The 14,404-nt window shown below is 50.7% G+C and overlaps 1 protein-coding gene across 2 annotated transcripts in view; it reads right to left on the reverse strand.

Moving 5' to 3' along the window:
• Positions 1 to 2,102, reverse strand: part of CXXC5 (CXXC finger protein 5) — a 38,460-nt gene extending 36,358 nt beyond the window's left edge. Inside the window, exon 1 of one of the 2 annotated variants that reach the window (XM_006891171.1) lies at positions 1,546 to 2,102. The gene's annotated coding sequence lies outside the window, so the exon portion shown is untranslated. Of the gene's footprint in view, positions 1 to 1,382; positions 1,457 to 1,545 lie in introns of those variants that run through there. The other variant, XM_006891172.1, reaches the window with a different exon arrangement.
• Between the last annotated feature and the right edge of the window lie 12,302 nt (positions 2,103 to 14,404).

Raw genomic sequence — 14,404 nt, forward strand, 5'->3', positions numbered from 1 at the left:
CGCGCGCGCGCGCGCGCCCCCTGCCCCGGTGCTTCCTGGGCCACCACAATACCAAGGACTCCTAACAGCGTCCGATGCGAAGAGAAAGGCGGGTGGGGCTGGGATTGAGGAGGTTGGTTCCCTAGATCTCCCTCAGTCCCTGCCCAGTCTGTCCAAAGATGTGGTTCTCAGACCACCCAGAGCCCCGGAGGCAAAAGACGGCAAAGCTGCCAACCTTTCAGACCCCCACAGCAGAGCGCTTAATGAGGGAGTGAATCTTTCTGGATGAGTCACAGAACCCCCCAATCTGCGGGTGCTTCTTTGCAACCCGTGGCATTAACCTAACTCTGAGAAACCCTTCCACTTCCCTTAGGGGGAAAAGGCGATGTTGCTCCCTGATTGGGCGCTTCAGCTCTTCTGACAGGTTCCGTAGGTGGCCCCCCGTTTAAAAATCGGGGTCACTCATTTTCTGTCGATTCTACCAATAAACAAAGCCAGGCGCACCCCGCGTTCCCTGCCGGAAAGCAGCCCATTCCAAGCGAGGACAACTTCCCCCAGTAAGAAAATTAACACATTCCTCTCGCGGCGGTTCAGACCCTCGCTACGGGGAAGCGAAGGGGAGGGGGCTCGGGGGCCGAACTTCAGGGGTAAATTTAGGGCCAAGGCAGCGTGGCAGAAACCAGGGACGCACCCTCTTCTCAGCTCCGCAGCTAGGGAAACACCTCCATTCTCTCACCCTGGCCTTGCATGCTGCTTGGCCCACGCGGGGCTCCGAAAGAGCTCGAAAGACTCCTCAAGGCAAAGGAAGGGAGCGAGGGAGGCCCTGGGGCGCGATGGGGGGGGTGGGGGGTGATACTTAGACGGGGAAAAAAGGTCAAACTTGATCAGCCCGCCAGGCACCCTGCGGGCAGCGGGCGCGAGGAGTGGGGAGGGGGAGACACGCAGAGTAGCCACCACCCCTTCCAAGTGGAAGGGGGAGGCTCAGCCACGCGAGGGCATTCAAAGCAGCTGCAAGTAGGGTTCTGACGGGAGTGTGCGCTGGAGATATCTAAGCAGCCGCCCCCGCTCAACACCAGGAGGCGAGGACCCAGGGCTCCAACCTCCCTAGCTCCCTCGAGCTGAAGTAACTGGGGAGGGGGCGGCACCCCGCGGGGAGGACCACAGCCCCACGCCACGCCGTCCAACCCGTGTTCCCGACCCTAAAACCCCTCTTTTTGTCTGAACTCAGTGATCTGCGACCGAGCATACTGCGGCTTGGGGAGGCATGGGGATAGCAGCGACCGCCGAGCTATCACCGGCGCTAAGGATCCCAAGCTCCCGGGCTCCGCAACTCAGGCTGCGGTGCCACCCCCGCTCCTTCCAAACACGGGCCCCTCCTTCCCTATCCCTGGCTCTCTCCGCACCTGAACTTCGGAGGAGCCCGCGCCGCCAAACTTTCCGCCGACTTGCAGAGAACTCCAGCCCCGGCCGCGCACCGGGCCCCGCGGGAGAAGGAGGAGGGAGGCGGGGAAGGGGAGGGGGCTGGCCTCTGGGGGGGTCGGGGGAGGGCCGTGGCCTAACACCTACCGTCTCTTCCAGTCGTCCAAGCCGTCACTGCTGCCGCCGCCGCGGCGAGGCCGAGGGGGAGGGGCGGGGCTGGGAGCTGCGCTCCGCTCGGAGGACCGCCGCCGCCGTGCGCTCCGCTCCCGCGGTGCTCGGGTCCGGAGCCCGAGTCGCGCCGCCGCCGCTGGCCCGAGGCGGGGAGGGGGGGGGAGCCTACAGCACCTGCCCCTCCTCCCCCTCCCCACGGCCCAAATTAAAAAACAACAAAAACCAACTAATCACCCTCAAGCGGAGCGCGGCGCGGCGGGCGGAGGGCGCAGCGTGCGGCGCCCGGACTCAGCAGGCGGCGCGCATGGCTGGGCGCGGGTTGGGCAGGGCTGGGACGCGGGGCTGGCGTCGGGGCGCGAGGCTCGGTCGCTTTTTTAGCTTGGTTCGGGCGTCTGCTTTCGCCGCCACCGCCTCTGCTGCCGCCAGTGCCGCCGCGTCTACATCCCCGCTCAAGCTCCGCCGCCTCTGCCGCCGCCGCCGAGCGCCCGCCCGGGCAAGAGCTCTGAACGCTGCCCGGGGGCTGCCGGCAAAACCCGGACCGGACTCGCCGCTCCCTCTTCCCCCCGCCCCCCCTCGGCTCCCGTCCCTCTCCCTCCGCCTCTCTCCCAGCGCTGTTCTGGCCACTTGGACGCCGCAGGCTCTGAGGCCCGAGCCGCAGTCGCGACGCCTCGTTCTCCCTGCGCCCTAACAAGATCCGCCCTGGCTCGGCTCCTCAGCGTGTCTGGTCTTCACCTCTTCTGCAACTTTACAAAAAATAAGAAGACCTCCAGACTTCTGTGAGATGTGTCTAGCCTTGGGAACGCACCTTCTGGAAAATCCGCTAAGCCTTTGCTGCTGTTCCGGTGGAGCGCAACACTCCTGGAACCCGGAGGAAAGGCTTAGCTGTGCCTCTCAGCCAGGTGCACGTTGAGGGGGACTCCTAGCCTGCAGATCAGTAACTAAACGCAAATTCAGAGACCCCACCCTTCCCAGACTGCTGTTTGGGTTTAGTGGGCATTAGGTTCTCCTGGAAAGGGGGCGGGCGCGTAGATTCTTCTTCCCATTTCACAGATGAAGAAAACGGATTCGCTCCCTGAAAGGACGTTTTACCTCGTACGCAGGCTTCAGCCCAAACTCATGAGTTCTAGGACTAAAGCGACAAGGCTGTGGTGCCCTGGGCCCGCGGTGGAAGAGCTGAGTCTGAAAGCGTCTGGCACGCCCAACAGATACTGGATGAACTAGAGAAGGAAACCCAAGCCCTACCTAGCTGACACACAGTGGGGACAGATTTGGACCCGCACATCCTCACCCACATTCATTGCCCTTTCTCTTGAGACAAGCACATCACTCACTCATTCTGAAACTGCGAAGGTCTTTCTTGTGCTAGCTGGACATTGGGTATTGGGGGCGGAGCATAAAAAGAGTTTGGGGCTAACTTAATCCCAAACTGCAGATTATTCCCAAGTGAAGGGTTCCCCCATTCTTTTGCATACGAGACAAGTTTCTGTGGTAAAACAGAGCATTCTTCTCAAAGAGAAAAATCTCAAAACATGCCCCCAGACCTAAGACCAAAAACTGGGGCGGGGCAGGGCAGTTGGGGAAGTATGTCTAGGGTTTAACATTACAGCCCAGATTATGGGGAGTTAACTGGGCGACGGGAGGTTCTCCAGCCACAGGTTTGGCCTCTGTAGAAGAAGCGAAACCATCTCCTACCTCACTGCTTCCTCTCCCTTTTAAGGCTCTTGTGTGTGTGTGTGTGTGTGTGTGTGTGTGTGACTCCTGGGATCCTGTTTTTCAGTACTTGTTCTACAAGCCTACTACCTGAACCCTTAAGGGTGAGAGGTGTCACAGGACAGAGCTTCTTTCTTTCCTTACTTACCAGGTCAGAGAACAGTGGTCAAACAGTGGTCAAACATAGTAGACACTTCCCTCCATCAAATTTTTTCCTTATACAAATGTCAATATGTACAAAATTACCCTATGTGGTAAAGGAAGGTTGTGTAGATTCTTTTTTGGCAGCCCTCCTCAAAGCCACCCCAAACAAGCATGTGTACAGACACAATGTGTTTGCTGTGGAAACACAATTTACAGAGGAATGAACACCCCGGATTATCTCTCTTCAGTGACTTAAAGATAGGTACTTTTGACTCTCCCTTGAGGACCAGGCACTGACCCACACAAGGAAAACTGAGGCCAAATTCCAAGTCTGCATGTTCCAGGCTTAACCCACCTCTCCCTTTCTTTGCTGGGATGCTGGGAAGCTCAGGCACAGATTGTGAAGGGGCTCTACTCTCCAGAAGTCAGCAGCAGGCCTGGGAGGATCACAAAAAGTGAGATGAGTAAGTCTTGCAGGGCTTGCAAAGTCCAGGATAAACCTGAGAAATATTCCATGCTGAGATCCATGAGGGAGAGTAGGGTGGGAGCTCAATCTTGGGAAATTGCTAATGCTTCATGATCTGGGGTTTTCTTGGTAGCCTAAGCTGCACCACTGCACTCCCCTCAGGAGAGCAAAGGTTAAGGGGCAGCAGGCTTCAGTGAGGAGTTAGGTGATCCCAAATGGGACTGCTTCCCCAGGTTGGGGGGGTGCAGGCACAAACCTTGTCTGTTTTAGACAGTAGAGTGGGGATCTTGGAGGGGGTTTTTTTAGTCCTCTGGAAATGAAAAATTATGGGAAGACCCCAATCCTCAGGTATCTAACCTAGGTAGGAACCAGATAGCAAAAGGACATAAAGATCAATGTGGACAATGGAACATGAATAGAAGTGTCATGAGTAAACCAATTACAAAGATGACAAGTGAGACAAATGGCTAGAGTCCTTCCCCTTGGGAAAGATCATCCCAACTCCAGCAGCTCTCTTTCTCAGGAAGAGGGGAAACCACTGCAGTCACTGTTCACTCAGTAGTCTAGAGATAAGAAAGTGTGCTGCTATACCAAAGGCACATGGTTCAAATCCACCAGCCTGTAGGAGAAAGTGACCAATCTCCTCCTGTGGTGGTGGTGTTGTTCTTATGTGCTGTCGAGTCGCTTGCGACTCCTAGCGACCCTATGTACAAGAGCCCTAAACTCTGCTCTGTCCTGTGCCAATTGCACCATCTCCGATACACCCATCCCAGTTGCCCCAGTCACTGAATCAATCCACCTCATAGAGGGCCTTCCCCTCCTGTGCTGTCCCTCCACCCTACCAAGCATGATGTCCCTCTCCAAGGATCAGTCCCTCCTTACAACATGTCCAAAGTATGTTAGACAGAGCCTCAGAATCCTTGCCTCCAAGGAGCCGCCCGCTTTGACCCTCTCCACTATGAATCTGTTTGTTTTCCTAGCAGTCCATGGTACCCTCAGTACTCTTCTCCAGCACCACAGCTCAAAAGCATCAATTCTCCGTCTATCCTCCTTAGTAATTGTCCAACTCTCTGATGCATAACAAGTGATTGCAAAGACCATGGCCTGTATCAGACGCACCTTAGTCTCCAGAGTGACACCATTGCTCTTCAGTACCCTGGAGAGGTCCCTAACAGCAGATTTGTCCATCACAATACGTCTTTTAATTTCCTGGCTACTGATGCCGAGAGTGTTGACTGTGGAGCCAAGCAAACTAAAGCTGTGAACAATCGTAATCTCTTCACCATCCATCCTGATGCTGCCAATTGGCCCAGTGGTGAGAATCTTTGTCTTTCTGTGGTTTTAGTGCCTCTGAAAACCTGCTGGCGAGTCAGCTATGGGTCAATTCTGACTCAGCGGCATACAACAACAACCCTTGCCTCCAAAAAGAACTTGCTGCAGAGGGTCAAGGGCTGCAGCCTTCAGTATGGACTGAGGCTCAATGTCAAGAAGACAAAGATTCTCACAACTGGACCAATTGGCAGCATCAGGATGGAGGGCGAAGAGATTGAGATTGTTCACAGCTTCAGTTTACTCGGCTCCACAGTCAACATTGTTCAGCACCAGCAGCCAGGAAATAAAAAAATGTATTGTGATGGGAAAGTCTGCTGTTTGGGAGCTCTCTAAAGTACTCAAGAGCAACGGTGTGTCTCTGGAGACTAAGGTGCGTCTGATACAGGCCATGGTCTTTGCAATCACTTGTTATGCATCAGAGAGTTGGACAATGACTAGGGAGGATAGAAGGAGAATTGATGCCTTTGAGCTGTGGTGCTGGAGAAGAGTACTGAGGGTACCATGGACTGCTAGGAAAACAAACAGATTCATCCTGGAGAGGGTTAAACCGGCTACTCCTTGGAGGCAAGGATTCTGGGGCTTCGTTTGACATACTTTGGACATGTTGTAAGGAGGGACAGGTCCTTGGAGAGGGATATCATGCTTGGGAGGGTGGAGGGACGGCGCAGGAGGGTAAGACCCTCTATGAAGTGGATTGATCTGAATCACTGATGACTGGGGTAATCGGGATTGGTGTGTCAGAGGCAGTGTGATTGGCACAGGATAGAGCAGGGTTTAGGGCTGTTGTACATAGGGTCGCCATGAGTCGCAAATGACTCGACGGCACATAACAAACAACAAAGCTTACACTGCTATTCAATTCTGCTGAATTCTCTCAATCAAGCAATGAATTATTGAGACAGAAAGCAAGTTCTTAATGTCTTCAGCACATTTGAGGGGACACAGGGAAACTCAGCATTCACCTTTTCAGAGGACTCTATCTTCTGGGAAGGATCACATTCACCCCTCTCCTGCATATCCATGGTATACATTACCCTGAACTAGACATTGTGCTGGAGTTAGAGTGAATTAGCTTATTTACTCCTCATTCTGACCCTGGTAATAATATAATCCTCATTTTTCAAATGAGGAAACTGAGGTAAGATTAGTATCAATGTTATTCTACCCCATGAAGATATTCCTCAGCCTAGTGAAGTGTCTTCTATGCAGATCTGATCTGAGGTCATCTCTTCCACACCTCAGAGTTCAATCCCTCTACCAATGAACTTCCTCAACTCATCCTATTCCTCCCTGCAAACTGGGCCAACACCTACCTATAGTGGTGGTTCCTTCAAGCACACCAAGAACCACCTTCAGTTTTCATGGCTTTCTGGGCACTGTTTCCTCTGCTCAGAAGGTCTTTAGTCAAGCTCACCTAATGAACTCCTTGTTGAAGACCAATAGCATGTAGCACATCCACTGGGAAATATCTCCTGTCATTTCCCAGGCCATTTGGTCCATACCCACAGGACTATTACTGAACTTGCAAGTTAGATAAAAGTGTCCCCTTTAATTAGGCAGACATAGGAACCCAAACAGCAGGTCGTGGGCTACATTCAGTCTTCTAAGTCCCCTTCACCAGGTACCTTCTGCAGCATTTACTGCATATCTGTACTCTATGGCTCAGCTTGGCAGGAATAGCTTTTAAATGCTTATTTGCCCCCCTGCTTTCACACTACCACCTGGTCAAACGTTCTTTGGGAGAGTCTCCTACACTTGGTATGTCTAGCCCTGCCCTAAAGCTTAGCACTTAACTGCTCTTCCTATTAGGTGCCATCCAGTCGACTCCAACTGACAACAACCTTATGGACAATGCAATGAAATTCTGCCCAAATCTTGTGCTGTCCTCACAATCTCCATTGCACTTGTTGTTTCAGACACCATACTGAGCAGTCTCATTTGAGTCTTCCACTCTCTTGTTGATCCTCTACTCTTCCAAGTTTAATGCTCTTTTCCAGGCTCCTCTTAACAAGACCAAAGCATATGAGATGAGATGAAGTCCCACTAACTCATCCTCCACGGAGCGTCCTGAGTGCATTTCTTCCAAGACAGATTTTTTGTTCTTTTGGCAATCCATGGTATAATCAATACTCTTCACAAAAACTACAATTCAAAGGCAACTCTGTGTTCTTCCAACTTTGTATGCACATGAAGCAAATGAAAATATCATGGCTTGGGTCAGGTATACCTTAGTCTGATATTCTTAGACTGATATTCTTGCTTTTTAGCACTTTAAAGAGGTCCTTTGCAGAGTTGGTCAATGTTATATATGGTTTGATTGTTTTGTTTTATTTATATGTCTTTTTATTACAACTTATAAAGTGATTATTATACCATTCTTTTTGTTGTTGGGTGTTTTGTTTGATTTTTTTGACTGGGGTTTCCATGAATGTTGATTTGGGATAAAGTAAAATGAAATCTTTGACAACTGCAGTTTTGTTCTCAATTTACCATGATGCTGCTTATTGGTTCAGTGGTGAGGCTTTTGTTTTCTTGATGTTGAGGTGTAATCTTTACTAAAGGTTTTCATCATCTGCAGTAAATATTTAAAATTCTTTTCTCCTTCAGCAAGTAAGGTTGTGCCAACTGCTTATTTATCGCAAGTTGTTGATGAGTCTTCCTCCAACCCTATCACCACATTCTTCTTCATATAGCATTACATATATTTCACATGGCATTAAGTTGTAATGTGCCATTGAGCTGATTCATAGCTGACCCTTTAGTGGGTTCTGGTTCTCAGGGGCTGTAAATTGCATGGGAGGAGATTGCCATCCTTCTCTTGTGGTGTGTGGAACAGTTAGTAGATTTGAACTGCCTGCTTTTGGGTTAGCAGTGCAATTCCTTACCCACCAGGCCATCAGAGCTCCACTTAGTAGGTATCAGTAATAATTATAGACAACATCTTTCTGAACACTTAATATGTGTCAGGCACCATAAGGATTGCTTTCTGTGCATTTGTTCATTTCATCTTCAAAACAATTTATCTCCATTATACATGTTGATTAAAAGTCCACTGAGTTGCAAATTTCTCCATGGAGAGGGTATAGGGGTTTGAATTTCCAATAAAAATGGTCAGTCTGGGCCCCACTCACTTGCTTGTATCACAAAGAATGGGGGTGTTTGGAGCCCTACCTGCTGGAATTGAGTGCAGGACATGTCTGAGGGAAGGTCGGGTCCTTAGGTAGTAACCTGGCAGTGGTCAGTGTATCAGTGTCTAGCTCCCCTAAAGACTGGGATATTGGGACTGCAGTTATAATCAACAGGGCAGTCTAAGGAGACATGCTGGGAGAGGCAGGGAAGGTCTCAATGTCATAGAAGTGTTTTGGCCCCACTCACTGACTACTGGACCTTAGATCTTACTTACTCTGCCTCCAACTGACGTTTGAAGGAGGAAGAGAGCTGTGAAAATTGAGGGGAAATTCAGAAAAGCTAGGTCTGTTTCTTAAGTGGCCAAGAGCCGCCCATTCCCTGAGAATTCAGTTTGGTGGCCCAAGCCTGGCCCTGAGCTGTGTAAACAGGGAGGAAAGGGGAAGAGCTGACTCTAGCCCTCCAGCTGCAGAACAAAATGATTCTGGCGTCAGAGAGCAGGAGGGAACAGAGACCAGGCACACACAAACACACACCCACACCCTCCCCTAAACTTCCCCCTGCTCAGGTAAATGTCACAGATACAGCCTCATTCCACTGCCAGGCACAGGAAACTCAGACCGTATTTAGGATGAGGGATGTGGAGAGAGTTTGGGGGTGCATCTTGCTCCTGAGAGTAAGGGCCTTTCGTTTCTCTAGGTACAACAGTGTTTCCTTCAGCTGCCTCCTGTGTTCAGTCTGGTGGGACGGAGAGTGTTCTGGGACAGCAAGCAGAGAAAGCAGCTGGCCTGGCCCGAAAGTGCCCAAGGCCTTCAGGTTAGGGTGGGATGGTATGAGGAGTTCTGCAGGAGGTGGACGTGGGACTCAGAGAGCACAGCAGGGTGACAAATGTGCTTCACACTAGGACTTCTGAAAACAGAACCCCAGTGTCTCTCCTTAGGCTAGTGGCACCTCAAGGCCACACCCACCACCCCTGCTCTGCCTTCAGATTGCTCTGAGTGCACCAGCAGTCATACAGGTGAGCCTGGATGAACTGCTCTTTGAACTGGCGGGACTGGTTCTGTGTCTCGCTGCCTGGGCAGTCACGGGTTGCCGCCGGGCCTGGGAGGAGGCCTCAGGAAGGGGGCCCTTGTAAATCTTTAACTTCTGGAGCCGCCTGGGCCCGATGCCCCTCAACACCACCTCCAGTGTGACTCTGGCCCTGAGAGTGCCCTCCCCCAGGTCAGAAGTCAGAGGTTAGGGTCAGGGGTCCCAGCACCTGAGCCAGTCAGTCCCTCTCCCAACTATCAGGAGAGTGGTTGTAGTGGGGTGTGTCTGTGGGTTCAGAGAGCTGCTTACCCAAGTCTGCCTTTCAGCCTTGAAGCTACAGCCCTAACCTTTGTGTCTCAGAGAAGAGTCAGGAGCTCTGCGTGGGCCTCCTGAGGCAGAACTTGATTCTTTAGGGCCTTTCCACTGGAAAGGAGCGATCCCACTAGTCCTACCATATACACCGTGTTAGATGAAGAGTGTGCTAAGAGAAGACAGACACCATTCAAAACTGGGACAGAACCTTGCAAATTATTCCAGCTCTGCTTCTGAGTGCTTGGTTTCTCCAGGGGAAGTAGAGGCTGCCTTTGTGGAATCATGGCACTATCTATGGGAACACTTTGCCTGCTGGCAACTTTGTAAAGACACCAAGGTTCTGGGAGGAGCAGTGACTTGCTCTAGCTGTAACAGCACTGTAGGAGCAGGCTCCAGATTTGCACCAGTTTTGTGCTCTCAGGCTGACCCTATTTGGTTCAGCCTGTTATTAGTTATGGTTTAAGTGATTCCAACTCACGGTGATCCCATGTGTGCAGAAAACTGCTCCATAGGGTTTTTAAGGTTGTGACCTTCGGGATAAAGATTGTCAAGTCTATCCTCAGAGGCATCTCTGGGTGGATTCTAATCACCAACTTTGTAGTTGAGCATTCAACTGTTTGTGTCACCCAGTAACAGGGTCAGTTTACTTCCTCAAATTGATAAGCCATAGGAGTGGAGATATTTCAAAGGTAGAGTGGGCTAGACACCCCACTGCTCTAGATAGTTGTGGAAGAGTCCTCTGATATAAGGGCAGGTTGGAAAGGGCCTGTAAGCAGGAGATGGGCTTGAGGTGTGACCACTGAGAAGGCAGGATTGATGTCCCCACTCTGTCAGGCAACACCCTCCACCAAGAATTCTCCTGCCCCAGACAAGAGAATGAGGGAGGATTGACAGTGTTACCCCCTTTTTTGCTAGGGAGGCAACTCAGGTGCAGAGCAGACTGAGAAAAAAAAACACAAAACCACATCAACTTTTAATCGAGATTGCAGATTCAGAAAAGATTCATAAGTGAAACGATTCCCCAAGGAAATAGAAAAAGTTACTTACGGCATGGCTAAATTGGGCATACTTCAATCAGGGGCTGCTGAGAGATCATTAAGATATACAAGACACTTTTTTAGATATATGTGAGCTCTGTCAACGGCTGTGCCATTTCTCCAAAATGAGGGAGAGGGGACTAGGCACGGAGCCCACCTGCCCTCCCTTCTCAACACAGGGCTAGGGAAAGAGCAAGGGAAACTAGTGGACCTTTCTTCCCTTTTTAGCCAGGAGGCCACTGCTCTAAACTCAGGGGCCCAGCGACTCTAGCAAGAGAAAAGTTGGGATTTTGGTTAGAGAGGACTTTCGATTGTTCAGAGTTACTTTCCCCTTCCTTTCCAATAGCATAACAGGGTATGACAGGGCTAGGACTACCCACTTTCTTTGAAGAACTAGAGGGAGCACCATATTTTAGTTCAGGATTCCTTCTCTCATCACTGGTTCTGTCTGAAGAAAAACAGGCACCCTGCTGGGACACAAATAGCCATGAAGACCGTGATGTACATCCCTAGACTGGTACGTGTCCCAAGCCTGCCTTTGCATAGGGGGACAGGCAATTTCCCCAGAGAACACTGGGGGAGTAACCCTCCTGGGCAATTACTAGCTCTTCAAAGGCCATTCTCCATTACAGCCACCTCCACTTTCTAGGTGCTAAGTCTGCCTGAGGTCTATCTAACTCACTCACCTCCCTCTTGCTGTAGCCTCTGCAGATCTTTTCTGCTCTTTCCCCACACCATGGACAGGGCAAGTCTGGGATATCAGTCAGAGATGGAGCCCCTGCCACATACTGACCCTTACTCCATCCTAATTCCAGGACAGGGATGAGGCCTTACCTCCATGCTCCAAGGTCTAGTCTCCATAAATGTTTACTTAAAAGGAGGAAGAATGAAGATTAAGCTAGGGGATAAGGGAGGAAGGCCAGAGCCTCATCAGGAGCCTGTAATGATGCCCTGGGTCCTTTTCCTTAGGCCCACCTGCCAGGGTAACCCCCTCCTCTGCAGCCAAATCATCAGGGAAGGTAAGAAACTTGAGCCGGATGGTGGTGGCCACGCTGCCTTTTGGGTGACCCGAACCCGATCCTGGGCAGGCCAAAGCGCTATTTTAAACCCCAGCCTCAAGCTGCCTCCTCAGCTGGCCCAGCTCATCTCTGGTTACAGCCACTGCCCACCTCCTAGTTACTTTTGCCTCTCATCCCGGGACCCCTGAGGTTGGTGCTGGTTCCAAGTGCCTTGGGACCGACCCCCAGTCCTGTGAGTCTTGATCTGAAGCTGGCACCAATGTTCCTCTCCATCTCCCAGCCTTGCCTACTTAGGTGGTAGGGCACAGTTAACTTGTATCCCAAGATTTCTCCCATGGGTATTTTCCTCCCTAGAAAAGAGGCCACAACCTGCTCAGAGGTCCTGTAATGTTGGGCCAAGTTTCTGCAATGGTGGAGCAAGCAGTTCAGTTATAAAAAAAATGGCATGAGGGTTTTCTGACCTGTAACTTCATGAGAGGGGAGGAACTAATCACTATCAGCCAAGGCTGATTCCTATGAAGTAAAGGTCAGACATGCCTCTATTCGCCAAATGTTTTACCAATTCTGACCCCAGCTATCTTCCCTCAGCATTCTACTCTCTGGTGGGTTCAACAGTTGGTTGCAATGGCCACACTGAACTCATAGACCATGTTCAGTTACAAGTTTTACTAGAGAAGGTTACAATTCAGGATCAGGAACAACTCAGGATACAGTTCTTCAGTTAAGAGAAACTCTTCTAAGCCATGCTTACCAGCAGGTCTCTCTCTGGACTTCTTTTTAGTTCTATCAGTCAGAGCCTCGCAATACCTTACTCTTCTGTGAAGGCTCCTGCCTGAAGGCATCACCTCTCTTGCCCCAGGGTCAGCAAGCCTGGCTATAAATCAAGTGCCTGAAGATAACATTCCACCAGGAAGTTTCTTGCTCAAATGTTCTTGGCTTTTTTTTGCTCTGCCTTACTCTGAAGACTAGAAAGCCCATTAAACTGTTGTGCCAGTTTCCTGCTATAATTTCTCTGATGTGGCTTCTTGTTATCTCCAATGTTATGATTCTGTCTCTTGGGCCCAGTAAAGTTCTCAGCACAGATTCCAATGAGCTTTGCTCTCTCTCTTCTTGGTAGTAGGGAGAGCCCCCTTTCTAACAGAGATGGATCCTTTTAAGCCATTTGGATGACAAAACAGACCAGTTCACTTGTTAGGCCCCCATATACCTTATTTGCATGGTCCCACCTCAGCAATCAGATTCTTTTGGTGGACCCTGCAAGCATGTTAGTTGCATAACCATACTCAATCATTTGGTGAAAGAACATAGCAAGAAAGGCCATATAAAAGCAATCCATCATACTGTTCTAGTATAGGTCTGGTACTATAGAAGGATGGAGGGTAGCTAGAAGTAGAGACTTTTTAAGTACCGAGTCTGAACTAGAGAGCATACCCCTGCTTGCCTGAGTAGGAAATTATCCCATAGAAGTGCTTTTCTCAGTCCTTTGGCACAAAGATTGAGGGTTAGGGGACTAGGACACTTTTAGCCAGCCCCAGTGTCTGCCTCTCTTCCATCTCCCTGGAGGGGCTAGGCGTCAGCTCAGTGCTCAGGTGGGCCAGCTGTCAGCTGGCTGTGTCTACTGGATTTGTGTCCACAATCCTCTCTCAGCAATAGCTCCAACTGGCTCTGAGGATTGTCAGTCTCACCCTTAGACTAACAATGGTCTAGAGGAAAGCAGCTGGACATCAAGGGAAGGGAGGAAACTGACCCTTCATGCTGGCTCCTCCCACCCAAAGAAAACGGGTCAGAAGGCCCCCATGACCCTGCCTACCCTACTCTCCATTTCCTATGCCTCACAACCTCAGCAGTAAGGTGTTGGCACAAGGTCTGGTGCAGCTGAATAGTGACGTCAACAGCCCTGGCATCTCAGGCAAGCCTGTTTCGCTCCAACCTGGCAATGGAATCATAGGAGGGGACCTCCTACCCTCCTGGGTCACAGACAGCTGGAGACAAGGCTGTTGAGGGCCACTCATCACTGCTGCAGAGTACATTTGGTATCCCAATGTGATTCTGGCCATTCCCACCACCCCTGGGGGCTAGTGTTAAGGTTATACCAGTGGTTCTCAGCCAGGGCTGATTCTGTTTCCCTGGGAAATTTGGCAACACCTGGAGACATTTTTTGTAGTCACAAGTGTATTTTACTGGCATCTAATAGGTAGAGGTCATCACTTCTGACCTCTATCCATTCGATATCCAACAATGCATAGGACATATCCCATCTACAACAAACCTCTCTTCTCCCTATTCAGGGCCAAAGCTCTTGACCCTTTACATTCATGAGCTGGGGAGGGAGCCCCTGCCTTCAAAGGTCTCTGCTGCCTGAGGAATGTGGTAAAAAAACCTAGCTGCTCATATACACCCACTACATTTATTAGAAAAAGTGCTCATAATGGTGGGTGGGGATGGTGAAGCTTTCTACCTCTCCATGGTGGGGAACTCAAACACATCCCAAGTTCTATTGGGCTCTCCCTCTACAAGGATTCTGAGCCTTTGGAAGAAGACTTGTCTTACCTTGACCCTTCAAGCCCCATCTCCCTGGGGCTAGCCAAGCCTGGGCTGCCTGGAAGCTCTGCCCCCTTTCTCCTCACTCCCCCTCCCATTTCTATTTAGGAGGCAGCCAT

This window comes from Elephantulus edwardii, unplaced genomic scaffold, assembly GCF_000299155.1.
Source record: "Elephantulus edwardii isolate Elephantulus edwardi_28Jun2011 unplaced genomic scaffold, EleEdw1.0 scaffold00095, whole genome shotgun sequence".
In the NCBI taxonomy this organism is placed as follows: Eukaryota; Metazoa; Chordata; class Mammalia; order Macroscelidea; family Macroscelididae; genus Elephantulus; species Elephantulus edwardii.